This window comes from Antechinus flavipes, chromosome 3 (assembly GCF_016432865.1).
Source record: "Antechinus flavipes isolate AdamAnt ecotype Samford, QLD, Australia chromosome 3, AdamAnt_v2, whole genome shotgun sequence".
Classification (NCBI taxonomy): Eukaryota; Metazoa; Chordata; class Mammalia; order Dasyuromorphia; family Dasyuridae; genus Antechinus; species Antechinus flavipes.
In genome coordinates, this window is record NC_067400.1 from 422,185,636 (window position 1) to 422,201,409 (window position 15,774).

General features: G+C 36.9%; 1 protein-coding gene across 1 annotated transcript in view; it reads left to right on the forward strand.

The window, feature by feature from the left end:
• The first annotated feature begins 211 nt into the window (after window positions 1-211).
• The window catches only part of FASTKD1 (FAST kinase domains 1), a 50,864-nt gene continuing 35,301 nt past the window's right edge, over window positions 212-15,774 (forward strand). The window contains exon 1 of the mRNA XM_051986212.1: window positions 212-304. The gene's annotated coding sequence lies outside the window, so the exon portion shown is untranslated. The remainder of the gene's footprint in view (window positions 305-15,774) is intronic.

A 15,774-nucleotide genomic window follows, 5' to 3' on the forward strand; every position in this document is an offset into this window, starting at 1 on the left:
ACTTTTCGGACTTATTACAATAACCAAAAAAATCCTCCAGTTGAAGTTTAAAATGTATCCCATTCCGCAGCCAATGGCTCTGGTAGAGAGAAAGCCAAAGTGTATAGCCAGAGTCAAGATCCAGAGATGCTGCAATGAATGTGACTACAATTCCCAGCATGCCGTGTAATCCTGGTTTCGAGCTTAACCTTGCCTCACTGCACTTCGGGTTATGTAGTATATTTGCTCTCCTTGTGCACGCCGCCACGACAGGACATTTGGCGCTGCTGATTCCGAGGAGAGGAGATCTCTCTTCCAGGACCCGGTGAGCCTGAAAGAAAGTGTGGGGCTTGGTAAAAACTAGTCCAGTCCACGGGGAAGTTCTGGGGCTAAGTTAGGTCACTGCGGTTCTTGCCCACGTGTGCCCCGCCTCTTAGCCTCACGTGCTGGCTTTGCTGCGGGGGTAGGCAATGAACTCGGAACATCAGGGAACTCTGTAAAATGAGAGGTTCGTACAAATAACCCCTAATATTCCTTCCAGTTCTGAGCCTCTTGAGTTAGGTAACCTTACTTGCTTCCAGCCTGAGATTCTCTTTGCCTACATTCCACCTACGAATGTTATTTTAAAATTTAGGGTTGGTTGGAAGGGGACAAGAGATCCGCGGTGTATCTGATGGGATTGGTTTTCTCCTCCCTCATGTTCGGGAGCTCTTTCAGAACTAGACATCACAGAGGGAGCTCTTACTGCTTTCTGGGATAGGAGTGGACTAGGTTACGCTTGTGGGAGCCCCCATAGTGGAGCAGTGGGTGGCTAACCTAGTCCCCGTGTTTCTGCTCAGTGCCCAACGGGGATTGGCTTCTGGAAAATTTGTGGCTTTTGGGTTGGCTTCCCAAAACTAGTCTCAGCATCTTGTGATTTAGAACTGAAAGGGACCTTACAATCAGCCAATCTAGTGATAATTTTACAGATGAGTAACCTGAGACCCAGAGAAGGGAACTGACATTGCTAAGGATTCAAAGGGATTCCACATCCTCTGACCTGCCAAATCCCTGGCCTTTGCACTTCTCCAACCTGGTGGGTGGGGATAATTTGTGACCAGCATTAATTTCTGTCCCTCTCCCCACTTAATAATATTTTATTTTATGTTTATACATTTTGGATTTAACATTTAACATGTTAAACATATATTGAATTGCTTGTCATCTAGGATGGGGGGAAGGAGAAAATCTGAAACACAAGGCTGTGCAAGGGTCAATGTCAAATTGTCCGTGCATATGTTTTGAAAATAAAAAGCTTAAAATAAAATAAAAAAAGGTTTTGCAAGGGTGAATATTAAAAACTATCTATGCATATGTTTTGAAAATAAAAAACTTTATTTAAAAAAGGAAAAATATTTTATTTTTTTCTAATATATGTAAAGAATTTTCAACATTCATTTTTATAAGATTTTGACTTCTAAATTTTTCTCCCTGTCTCAGTCCTAAGACAGCAAGCAATCTGATATAGGTTATACATGTATAATCATATTAAACATTTCCATATTAGCCATGTTGTGAAAGAAGAATCAGAACAAAAATGAAAAACCACAAAAAAGAGAAAAAATGTGGAAAATTGTATGCTCTCTACATTCAAATTCCATGGTTCTTTCTCTGGATGTGGATGGCATTTTCCATGGGTCTTTTGGAATTGCCTTGAATCATATTGTTGAAAAGTACTAAACCTATCATAATCACTGCACAATGTTGCTGTTACTGTGTATAATGTTCTGGTTCTGCTCACTTTACTTTGTAACAGTTCATGTAAATCTTTCTAGGTTTTCCTGAAATCAGCTGCTCATCATTTCTTATAGAATGATAGTATTCCATTACATTCATATTGTTCAGCCAGTCCCCAGTTAATGGTTGTCTCCTCAATTTCCAATTCTTTGCCACCATAAAAAGAGCTGTTATAAGTGTTTTTTGTATATGTAGGCCTTTTTTCCTTTTTGGGATACTGAACTAACAGTAGTATTGCTGGCTCAAAGAATTTGTTCAGTTTTATAGCTCTTGGGCATAGCTCCAAATTGTTCTCTAGAATAATTGTACCAGTTCACAACTCCACCAGCAATGCATTAGGGTTCCAAGTTTTCCACATCTTCAACATCTTTTCTCTCATATTAGCCAGTCTGATATATTTCAGGTAGTATCTCAGAGTTGTTTTAATTTGCATTTCTCTAATCAATAATGATTTCATATATTTCTTCACAAAGGACTAGATAGCTTTGATCTCATTTGTGAACTGTTCTTCATATTCTTTGAATTTTTATCATTTGGGAAATGGTTTGTATTCTTATAAATTTGACTCTTTGGGCTTGAGACCAATTCATATCAATTGAGGTTTTGTATGTAGGCATTTTGTCCTCTATTGACTTTGGTGTTTTAATCTTCCCTTTCAGTGAAATAGTGTTCTGTGATCAAGATTCTTTTTTGTTTCTTGCTCAATTTTTTTTTTCTTTTCCTATTCCATGGCATTTAAAGTTGAGCTCTTAAGTCCTTTTTTTTTTTTTTTTTTAAATTTTATTTTTATTAAACTTCTACAAAGCATATGCATGGGTAAATTTTCCAATATTGATCTTTGCAAAACCTTTTGTTCCAAATTTTCCCCCTCCTTCCCACCTCCTCCCCTAGCTGGCAGGTAGTCCAATACATGTTAAATATAATACATGTTAAACCCAACATATGTATACATATTTATACAGTTATCTTGTACAAGAAAAATCACATCAAGAAGGAAGAAAAAGAAAAACTGAGAAAGAAAACAAAATGTAAGCAAACAATCACAGAAAGAGTGAAAATGCTATGTTGTGTTCCACACTCAGTTCCCATCGTCCTCTCTCTGGGTATAGATGGCTCTCTTCATCACTGAACAAGTGGAACTGGTTTGAATCGTATCATTGTTGAAGAGAGCCATGTCCATCAGAATTGATCATTGTATAATTTTGTTGGCCCGTGAAAGAAATAAAAAATGCAGGCAAGCAAAAATATAGGGATTGGGAATCCAATGTAATGGTTCTAAGTCATCTTCCAGAGTTCTTTTGCTGGGTATAGTTGGTTCAGTTTATCACTGCTCCATTGGAATTGATTTGGTTCATCTCATTGCTGAAGGTGGCCAGGTCCATCAGAATTGATCATCATATAATATTGTTGTTGAAGTATATAATGATCTCCTGGTCCTGCTCATTTCACTCAACATCAGTTCGTATAAGTCTCTCCAGGCCTTTCTGAAATCATCCTGTTGGTCATTTCTTACCAAACAATAATATTCCATAATATTCATATAACACAATTTATTCAGCCATTCTCCAAATGATGGGCATCTACATTTCCTGGGCAACCTTATTTCACTCCTGATCTTATTGGGAATGGTTTCAGTTTATCCTCATTATATATGATGCTTGCTGATGGTTTTAAATAGATGTTACTGACTGTTTTTAAGGAAAAATTCCTATATTCTCAAGTGTTTTTATTAGGAATGGGTGTTGGATATTATCAAATGCTTTTTCTGCATCTGTTGAGATAATCATATGGTTTTTGCTAATTTTGTTATTGATACAGTCAATTATGTTAATAGTTTTCCTAATATTGAATCAGCCCTGCATTCTGAAGTCCTTTCTTAAACTAAACTGCCAAACATTCTAACTCTATTGCAGAGAGCAAACTCCATTGGTTGGCTGGTCACAGTATTTGAATGCCGAATATGTACTTGCCAGCAAGATTATTTTATGGAGAACTCATACATGGCAAGTATTCACTAAGTGGTCAGAAAAAGCAATACAAGGACACTTTCAAAGGTCTCTCTTAAAAACTTTAGAATTGATTGTATGACATGGGAGGGACTGACACAGGAGTGCCCACAGCAAGTTATGCTCTCATCAGAGAAGGTGCTGTGTTCTATGAGCTAAGCAGAATTGAATTAGCTCAGAAGAAACACGAGATGCACAAAGTGAGAGAATCCACCCCAAATGTTCAGAGGGACTGTTTGTGTATGACCTATGGCAGATTTTTCCAAGCTCATATTAGTCTGATCAACCACAGGTGGACACACTGTAACTCACCTCTATAAAAGTGATGTCATTTTGGTCCTCTTCAGAAATGAAGGACAACAACTAAAGTCAAGTTCTGTTCCTGGGGAATTAGGAGTACTGCCGCAAGCTTCTTTTGCAGTTTCTCATTCTGCTTCAGTTTTATGGAAGAGTTCATCTCATTCACATTCACAGTTATAATTAGTATCTATTTCTCTTCATCCCTTCCCTTCCCTTCATTTCTATTTTTCTCTCATCTTTCATTTTGTCCCTCTTCACCAGTGTTTTGTTTCTGGCCACCACCTCCCTTATTCTGCCCTTCTAATAGCACTCTCCCCCCTTTACTTTTCTCTCTCTTCCTACTTCCCATAGGGTAAGATAAATTTCTATACTCATCTGAGTGTGATGTTATTTCCTCTTTGAGTCAAATCAATGAGAGTAAGGTTTAAACAATGCTCACTCTTTCCCTTCTTACCTCCTTCTGTAATAGGTCTTTTGTTATCTCTTCAGTTTGATGTAATTTACCCTATTCTGCTTCCCTCTTTTCTCTTCTCCCAGGACAATACTTTATTTTTACCCTTAATTTTTTTGTGTCATCACATTAAAGTAAATTTATACCTACACCTTCTATGTATAATTCCTTTTAACTGTCCTATTAGAAATACAATTTTTAAGTCATAAGTATCGTATTCCCATATAGGATTGTGAACAGTTTAACCTTGTTGAATAACTTTTTTTTTTCTTTCCTGTTTACATTTTTATGCTTTTCTTGAGGCTTGCATTTTCTCTTCAACTCTTTTCATTAAGAAAGTATGAGAGTCTCTTATTCCAATGAATATCCATCTTTTCCCCTGAAAGATTATGCTCAGTTTTGATAGTTGATTTTGGGTTGTAATCCAAGTTCCTTTACCTTCTGGAATATAATATTCTAAGTGCTCCAATCCTTTAATGTAGTAGCTGCAAAGTTCTGACTGTAATCTTGACTGTCGCTCCTTGACATTTGGATTATTTATTTCTGGCTGCTTGTTGTATCTTCTTCTTGCCTTTATAATTCTGGAATTTGACAATAACATTCCTTGGAGTTTTCCTTAGATTTTCTTTCAGGAGATGATCACTGCATTTTTTCAATTACTATTTTGCTTTCTGGTTCTAGGATATTAGGCCAGTTTTCCTTGATAATTTCTTAAAAGATGTTGTCCAGACTCTTTTCCCCCCCATTTGATTATGGCTTTCAGATAGTTCAAAAATTCTTAAATAACCTCTTCTGAATCTGTTTTCTAGGTCAGTTGTTTTTCCAGTGAGTTATTTTACCTTTTCTTTTAATTTTTCATTCTTTTGATTTTGTTTAACTGATTCTTGACATATCATAAGTCATTAGCTTCACTTGCCCAATACTAATTTTCAAAGAATTATTTTCTTCAGTTAGCTTTTGTATTTTCTTTTCCATTTGGCCAATTCTGCTTTTTAGGGAGTTGTTTTCTTTAGTAGATCTCCCCTGGTGCCCAAATTGGCCAAGTGTAGTTTTTAAGGAATTCTTCTCTTCAATCAATTTTTATCCTTCCTTTTTCAAGTTATTGACTCTTTCATACTTTTTATTTCTTTCCTTGGTTTTTGTTCTACCTCTCTTATTGGATTTTAAAAATACTTTCTGACCCCTTCCGAAAAGATTTTTTGGGGTTGAGAGCAATTAATTTTTCCTTTTCAGGTTTTGCATGTAGGCATTTTGACATTGTTATCCTTTTTTGAGTCTGTGTTTTTGATTTTCCCTATTGTCATAGTAGCTTTCTGTGGTAAGGGCTCTTTTCTATTTTTTGTTCATTTTTTTAGCTTATTTTTTGGCTTTTAAAGTTGAGCTCTGCTTCTGGGGTATAGGAGGGCATTTATCTTAAGCTTCTTGTTCTGGGGGCTGGGGGCTGGCCACTGGCTTTCTGTGATGGCAGAAAGGTGCTGTTCAGATGCTGATGGCTTCCTCACTTCCACTGGGGTAATCCAGCCTCATCATGCTGTTGTATCTTGGCTTCCAGGACTAGCAATTTGCTTTCTGTGCAAGTCTGGAGGTCTCATAGTTGGCTTGCTGTGCTACTGGCCTGCTGAGATAGAACTGAGGGGTCTCAGTTGCAGATCTCTGCTGTGACTGAAAAACCTTCCCTGGCTTTCCTGCATACCACCAGAACTGAAATAGATTCCTTTTTTTCCTAAATGAGATAGACCTTCCTGAAGTGCTTGTAATTATTTTAAGCTGAAAAATAGTTTCACTCCATGTTTTTTTAAGTTCTGTTGCTCAATTGTTTAGAGACAACATTGTTTCCAAGACAAATTGGGGGGAGCTCAGGTAACTTTGATTTTCTCAGCCATCTTGATTCTGCTCCCAAATACTAATATTTTAAAGAAAAATGAGACATCACATATAGTAGGTCCTAAAACCCAAGCCATGCTCTTACCTATAATCCAGTTAATATTACTATAACTTTTAGAAAGGATGTCTCAATTGAGTTTCTCACAAATCTTTGTTATATAATTTCAACTGAACTTTCACTAGGACTAGGTCATCCTTTTACACCTCTCCTAATCTACTTACTATCCCACTCAAAAACTTTTCTATACTTCTTTCCTCAAACTTTATCTCTCCCCCTCCTCTCTGCTGAGAATCTTGCCTCATATTTAGTTGAAAATATTCAGACCATTTAAAAGAGCTCCCTCTTCTCTCTTCCTTATCTCACATTACTCAAATGCCTTTTGCTGCTATCTTTCCCTTTATCTTCCTCCTATTGTGGCATTTGTCAAAACAAACCCTTCACCATGCATAAGTGATTTCATTACCTTCTCTCTTCTCCAGCAGATTGCCCTTCTCTTTCATCTTCACTCTCACTTCTTTTCAGTAATTCCCTGTCCTATTGGCTGCTTGCCAATTATGTACAAACATACCCTATGGCTTGCTCATCCTTAAAAATATCTTCATTTGAACTATTTATCTCTGTTACTTATTATCCCATTTCTTTCCTCTCTTTTGTGACTAAACTCCTGGAGAAGGTCATCTACAATCTCTGTTTCCACTTCATTTCCTCTTCTCTTTTTAACCTTCAGTAGTCTGACTTCCAACTTCATCATTCAATTTAAACTGCTTCTCCAAAGCTGCTATTAATCTCTTAATTGGTCTAAACTGTGTGGGACAAAGACCACCACTCAAATAAATCAAATAAATTAAGAAGATTTCTCAAGATAAAGCAGAAAGGAATTGTATTATGATCTCAAGAGAAAGGGCGTCTCCCTCCCCACACGCAATTGGGCAAGGAGAGGGAAGGCCCAGTTAACAGACAAGAATTATTTAGGGGCCCAGGATACTATTCCCTCGAGGCTGGATCTTTGCTCTAATTAGCCAGGGCAAATGACCTCACATTCTAAGTCATAAATGAAGAAAAACTTCTAACCCAACTACATCAACTACTAAATTACCTTAGATGGGAGTTTCAATACCTAGGTGGCTCTACCGTAGTCTTACAAAGCAAAGGGCCCACTTCTTATAAACCATGTAATTTCTGGAGAAAGAAATCTGACCTGGGGTACATCAGACGTTCACTCAGTTTTTACAACAGTCTTGTGAGACAACTTTTACAGTTCACTTCAAATCCAAAGGCAAAATTTTCTCTGTCCTCTTTTCTCTTGGCTTTTTGAAGTGTCAAAAGTTGATTATCTTCTTCTCCTTTTTTTTTTTTTTATCATAATTTTTGGGAAGTCCAATGATCCTCAGGTTATCTCTCCTAGATCTATTTTCCAGGTCTGTTGTTTTTTCAAGTAAATATTTGATGGTTTTTTCTAATCTAATTTTTTTGGTTTTGCTTGACTGATTCTTGCTGTCTCAGTGAATCAGCCATTTCTCTTTGTTCAGTTCTGATTTTTAGTGAGTTATTTTCTTCATTAACTTTTTAAATTTCTTTTTGTATATGTCCAATTGAGTTTTTAAATGAGTTGTTTTGCTCTATGGAATTTTTTCCATTTCACTAATTTTTTTTTCTTTTTCCAATTCACAAATGCTACTTTCTTGGGAATTCTTTACCTTTTCTAATTCATAAATTGTTTCCCTGCACTTCTTGGGAGTTTTTTGCCTTTTCCAATTCACATTTCAGGAAGTTGTTGCCCTCTTGCATAGCTTCTCTTTCCTTACCCCATTTTTCTTCTAGTTCTCTTTTAAAGTTTTTAATAGTCTCCTCTAGGAGAGCTTTTTGTGTTGGGGACCAACAATTGTCTGGGGACTGTCTGCTATTAGTCTCCTCTGGGTTGAAAAGCTGCTCTCTTTCTGGATAGAAGCTATCGATCCTTTTGATTTTTTTTATTCATTTTTTAAAGCCTATAGGGTCTGCCTTCAGGAGGTTACCAGCTTCCTCTGCAGAGCAGTGATAGGTGTATGGACGGGTAGCTGTCCTGCCAACCAGCTACAAAGAGCAGAGTGGTACTGGAGTGCTCTGGGAAAGAGTTCCCCACCCGGGGGATAACTCAGGCCTGCAGGGCTGAGCTGGGAAAGTGCCCTGCAAAGAACCCCCGCTGTGTGAATTAACAACTGCCCTGGGGCTAGAAGCCTGGCAGTGAAAGTGTCACTATCCTAAGCCAAGGCCTGCCTTGGGGCTGTGGGTATTAGGCTGTAGACTGACTAGTGAATAGTCCCATAGGGACCGGAAGTGTCCCTGCTTAGGGAAGCACAGTAGGCTGCGAAAGTTCTATTGCCCCAAGCTGAGCCCCCCACTGTGCAGATTAGAGGCTGCCCCGGGCTGTGCCCCCCTGCCATGCAGATTTGTACCTGCCCCCTCAAAAGCCCCAAACTGCGGGATGTGGTGGCAGGGCTATGTTACTGTCTGTGCTGAGTCACTTCCGGTTTTGAGTGGTTATAGCCAGATCTTGTTAGTGTTTTTTTAGAGTACCCTCTGTTTTAGGCTTTAATTTCTCTGCCTTTTACTGCTTTGTAATCAAGGCAGAGCAGGTAGGCTATGGGAGAGTCATCTCTAGCTGCAAAGGTCACCCCTGCCCCTGGTCTGCTCCGGAAGCTAGTCTCTCCCTCCCTGTGCTGGTCTGTTCCTGGCCCTCAGGACAAACCTTTCCTGGCGAGCTTCCAGATTATCTTCGGCTAGTAAGTTGTTGTGCTTCTAAACCTTGTGGGTTTTGCCAGTCAAGAGCTATTTTTGAGGCTGAATTTAATAGTTGGTCTTCAGGGCATGAGAGGAGTTTAGAAAGTCACGCGTGCCTTCTTCACCATCTTGGCTCCCTTATCTTCTTCTCCTTGATGCATTTTTCCCTAAAGGTTTGCCTGACCATATTTTCTTCTAGTTGTCCTGCCTCTTGGACTCTACCTTTTTAGTCTTGTTTTCTCATTTCTCTCTAGGCTTCACTCCTGATTTTGCTATGCTCCAGAAGCCTCTTCATGCTGGAAGGTCATTTATTCTACCTTGGAAATCACATGCTGGAAATCCCCTCTAGTCATTCCAATCTGATTGGATGGTTCCTTCTAGAATTTCATTTAAAAAAATTATTTAATTTATTTTTAGTTCTCAATACTTATTTTTGTCAGATTATGAGCATGAAATTTGTTTTTCATCTCTCACTTCCTTAATGCCTCCCCAAGACAAGAAGCAATCAGATATAAGCTATACATCTAAAGAGATAAAATAGGCACCAGAAGTTGTAAATAGAAATAGATTCAGGAGAGTAATTAATTAGAAAAAGAATATTCTATAAAAGTTCACTGCAGGAAGCAACTATGTCAAGGCACCTATCACAGGCTACAAAGGAGGGCTATTTATTACGTGAATTAATTGACAGGAATTAGCAAAGAAAAGGGTTTTAACAATTAACAAGGGGAAAGACAAGTTCCTTAGTGGAACTTACAATTTATCAGGAGGAAGAAGCAATTAAATGGAACACACCAAGAAGTGGGAGTGTGCCACTGACTTGTGGGCTAAATCCAAAGAGGAGTTTATCAGACTAATCCCAAAGGGGAGTTAGCAGGGAAAGGGGATTACACCATTGACTGCTGAGGCAAGGGGGGAGGAGATGGGAGTTGGGGAGAGAAGGGTAGAAGAAAGATACCCTGAGATGGTTTACCTTTGGGGCTAATCCTAAAAGGGATTTAGCAAAGATCTATACCTTGGACAGATGTTTTATAGGGAAATATAATATAAATATAGGAATTTGATATCGTAGACTTTCTGATTGGATACAATTTGGTGGGATTTTTAAAAATCTCACTTGAAGTGTACTTTTTTTTCCCTTTGGAGAGCTGATTAATAAACATTATAGGAAGCAGATAGGTGGCATAGTAGAGTGCCTGTAATCTGGAAAATCTGAATTCAAATCTGGGCAAGTCACTTAACCTTTGCTTACTGGTTTTCCTCATCTGTAAAATGGAAATAATAACACTTATCTCCCAGGGTTGTTGTGATTGTTAAGTGAGATAATATGCAAGAGTTTAATACAGTACCTGGAACATGTGTGGTATTATATAAATGTTAATTATTATATTAGTAGTAGATGTAGTAGTAGAAGTAGTATTAATCAGCACAAATCCCATCTCTTCTCTGACACTGCCATTACTTTATTTCAGGCTCTCATCCCCTCACACCTGGATGATTTTAGTACTCTCCTGATTGGTTTAGCGGCTTCAAGTCTTTCTTTATTCCAGTCCATCCTCTCAGACTCCAAGTCTTCTCATGTCATTTCCTGGTTCAAGGAAAACTCAAATGATTGCCTACTCCTCCATCCAAGACCCAACATAGTATCCTCTGGCCTTCAAAACCTTATTTCTAATTTTCCAGTCTTTTTTTTTTTTTTTTGACCAGGACTCGATGGCTAGGAAGTATTAAGTGGTGCTCTATCCACTACGCCATCTAGCCGCCCTACTTTTCCTATCTTATATCTTATTCCCCCTCCTGTAATAGCCCAGTGACACTGACTTCCTTCCCTTGCTTACACTTCACCTCTTGATTCCTGACATTGATCCTGGCTGGCTCCAGGCGGAATTCTCTCCACTTTCGTCCCTATGTCCTACCTTCTTTGACTTCCTTCAGGTACTAGCTAAAATTTCACCTTCTACAGTAGGTAATCAGGAAAGATTACCTACTGACTTCCCCCTGAGATTTATCCCATCTGTGTCATTTTTATACCGTTGTGTGTCAGATGTTGAAGACATTAAGTTCTTCTATTGCATCCTGGACCATCTCTAGTGTCCCTGAGTTTTATTCTGTCTCTCTGGGAGAGACTGAAGCTGAAGACTTTGTGCAACCCTGGTTCATTTCAGTACATTTCACCTAGCTGTCAAGAATGATCCTGGAATGACACAGGTCATCTTCAAAAAGATTAAACAACAGTTGTTGCTATGTTGTCTCTCCATTAGACTGTGAGATCCTTAAGAGTCGGAACAAATTTTTGTGCTTCTTTTAAATGCTTGCTGACTTGATTACTATTTCTTTTATCACCTCTGAAACTTTCTCTGGTTTCTACTCCCTTACATGTGTTGTATTGCCTGAGGAGAATGTAAGCTTTTTGGGAGCAGGCACTGTCCCACTTCTGCTTTTTGTATGTGGAATGTTAAGCACTGCACTTGGCATTTAGTAGGCCTTTAGTACATATTTTTCATTCATTCAAAAAGATTTGAATATGAACTGAGGAAGTAAGTAAGCAGAATCAGAAGAATATACATTCTGAAGTCTGGCTCCCACCCTCCTCGGTTTAGTGCTATCTAGACATTTTCATCCTTTACTTAAAATTACCAAGGGGGGAATATAAAGACAGTCATTAAGGGCAGAATGTTTCAACCAAGGATTTGTTTGACATCAGGTCGTTGTATGTGGGGAAATCTGGATTTGAATACCAGTGTGGCTGTGGGCAAGTTACTTAGTATCTTTGAACCTCAGTTTCCTAATCTATTAAAGGGACATAATTTATATCTCATGTATCTCACTTAAACCTATAAAGTGAAGATAATGTTTCCAATGACTTTTAAGATCCCTTCTTATAGTTCTGTGGTAGCTAAATGGCATAAGATAGAGATTGGCTTTTGAGTCAGAAGGACTTGAGTTCAAATCCAGCCTCAGACATTTAACATGTACTAGTAGAAAAGTCACTTAACCCCAATTGCCTCACCAAAAAAAAAAAAAAAAAAAATTCTGAAGATCCTTTTCATTTCTAAAGCTAATATCCTACAAATTCAGTATTAGCAATTATCTATTCTTTTTTTTTTTCTTTATAAAAAAAATTCTTTTTTCTTTACTAGAAATTCTTTTAAGGGTTCCAAGGACCAAGCACTACAACTATAGGCTGATCCAAAAGAGCCAAGTCAACCTACAGCAGATTTAACTGAGTACTAAGAGTTTAATTGGGCAGCTATGTGGCATGGTGGGTAGAGTGCCAAGTTTGAAGTCAGTAAAACTTCTCAAATCTGACTTCAGACACTTTACTGGCTATGTGATCTTGGGCATTTCACTTAATCTTGTTTACTTCAATTTCCTCATCTGTTAAATGAGCTGGAAAAGGAAATGCTAAACTACTTCATTATCATTGTTAAGAAAACTCTTCATGATTCCCAATCCCTCTATTTTTGTCCACCTGCATTTTTGATTTCCTTTATAGGTTAATTGTACACTATTTCAAAGTCTGATTCTTTTTGTACAGCAAAATAACTGTATGGACATATATACACATATTGTATTTAACATATACTTTAACATATTTAACATGTATTGGTCTACCTGCCCTCTGGGGGAGGAGGTGGGGGGGAAGGAGGGGAAAAAAAATGGAACAAAAGGTTTTGCTGTTTGTCAATGCTGAAAAATTACCCGTGCATATATCTTGTAAATAAAAAGCTATAATAATAATAATAATAAATTAAAAAGAAAACCTTTCATAAGATCCCCAAGAGTCAGACATGACTGGAAAAAAAACAAGAATCTAATTATTTGATTCTATGGTTCAATGGCTAATTTCTAACACATTCAGTTAATAGGAAAAAATGCAATTGCTTTTTACTACCAAATGTTATAAAATGCTTTCTAAATCTTTGAATGTCAAGATCTAAAAACCAAAGAATATGTTACTATGCAGGATAGTCTTTCTGTAGATTTTCTTTATATTCACTGTAAATTAGTCTTTTACCACAAATAAAAATCAACTTCTCTTCCCTGATTTAGATAGCCTTTTTTTTTGTTTGTTTGTTTGTGACAGTTCGTTGCTTCTCTTGATGGAATGAAATATTAGTTTAATACTTAATTGAAAAAAATAAAATAAAATGAAGAACCCTAGGTATTAATTGAGACTAAATGAGAAAGTTCAGATATTAAGAAAATATGCCATTTACAGGTGTTTCAAGCCATTGCTTGTATAAATACTGAGCATTTGCCACCTATTCTTTTTCAATTCAACTTACAATGCATTTATTTTACAAAGCTTTTTTTTTTCCTGTGTCAGATACTCTAAATTCTTTTTTATATATGTACCACATCTTGTTACTGTTCTACACTTTTTAGATTCCTTGACTGATGATTAAATATTCTTTTAATTGACAGATTAAAAAACTGCTAAATGAAGTGCTTAAATTGTTTGAGGGCACTATAAGAATAAGAATGAATGAATGAATCATGCCTTGCTTAGAAAAGAATTTGTTTTTTTGCTTTTGTGACCAAATTTATAAACTGTCCATTAATGGTAGGATTAAAAGTTAATTCAAAAAGTAGTGTCTAGGGAAAAAAATAGATCTCAGATCTCAGGACAAATTTTTCTGTTTCCATTAAATTCTGATGAATTCCAAGAAAATATTTTATTGATCTAGAAAAAATAACAACAAAATTCATATGGAACAATAAAAAGTCGAGAATCTCGAGGGAATTAATGAAAAAAAAATCAAATGAAGGTGGCCTAGCTGTACCTGATCTAAAATTATATTATAAAGCATCAGTCACCAAAACCATTTGGTATTGGCTAAGAAATAGATTAGTGGATCAGTGGAAAAGGCTAGGTTCACAAGACAGAATAGTCAATTATAGCAATCTAGTGTTTGACAAACCCAAAGCCCCTAACTTCTGTGAAAAGAATTCATTATTTGATAAAAACTGCTGTGATAATTGGAAATTAGTATGGCAGAAATTAGGCATGGACCCACACTTAACACCATATACCAAGATAAGATCAAAATGGGTCTATGACCTAGGCATAAAGAACGAGATTATAAATAAATTAGAGGAACATAGAATAGTTTATCTCTCAGACTTGTGGAGGAGAAAGAAATTTGTGACCAAAGATGAACTAGAGACCATTACTGATCACAAAATAGAAAATTTCGATTACATCAAATTAAAAAGCCTTTGTACAAATAAAACTAATGCAAACAAGATTAGAAGGGAAGCAACAAACTGGGAAAACATTTTCACAGTTAAAGGTTCTGATAAAGGCCTCATTTCCAAAATATATAGAGAACTGACTCAAATTTATAAGAAATCAAGCCATTCTCCAATTGATAAATGGTCAAAGGATATGAACAGACAATTTTCAGAGGATGAAATTGAAACTATTACCACTCATATGAAAGAGTGTTCCAAATCATTATTGATCAGAGAAATGCAAATTAAGACAACTCTGAGATACCACTACACACCTGTCAGATTGGCTAAGATGACAGGAAAAAATAATGATGAATGTTGGAGGGGATGCGGGAAAACTGGGACACTAATGCATTGTTGGTGGAGTTGTGAACGAATCCAACCATTCTGGAGAGCAATCTGGAATTATGCCCAAAAAATTATCAAACTGTGCATACCCTTTGATCCAGCAGTGTTTCTATTGGGCTTATATCCCAAAGAAATACTAAAGAAGGGAAAGGGACCTGTATGTGCCAAAATGTTTGTAGCAGCCCTGTTTGTAGTGGCTAGAAACTGGAAAATGAATGGATGCCCATCAATTGGAGAATGGCTGGGTAAATTGTGGTATATGAATGTTATGGAATATTATTGTTCTGTAAGAAATGACCAGCAGGATGAATACAGAGAGGACTGGTGAGACTTACATGAACTGATGCTAAGTGAAATGAGCAGAACCAGGAGATCATTATACACTTCGACAACGATATTGTATGAGGACATATTTTGATGGAAGTGGACTTCTTTGACAAAGAGACCTAACTGAGTTTCAATTGATAAATGACGGACAAAAGCAGCTACACCCAAAGAAAGAACACTGGGAAACGAACGTGAACTATCTGCATTTTTGTTTTTCTTCCCGGGTTATTTATACCTTCTGAATCCAATTCTCCCTATGCAACAAGAGAACTGTTCGGTTCTGCAAACATATATTGTATCTAGGATATACTGCAACATATCCAACATATAAAGGACTGCTTGCCATCTAGGGTAGGGGGTGGAGGGAGGGAGGGAAAAAAAAAATCGGAACAGAAACGAGTGTCAATATAAAGTAATTATTAAATAAAAATTAAAAAAAAAAAAAAAATAATTCAAAAATAAAAAAAAATAAATTCTGATGAATAAGTTAAGTCCAAATCAAATATTTTTTTTTTTTTGCTCTAAAAAAAATTTTTTTTTTTTATTTAATAATAACTTTGTATTGACAGAATCCATGCCAGGATAATTTTTACACAGCATTATCCCTTGCAATCACTTATGTTTCGTTTTTTCCCCTCCCTCCCTTCTCCCCCCCCCAAGATGGCAAGCAGTCCTATATATGTTAAATATGTAGCAGTATATCC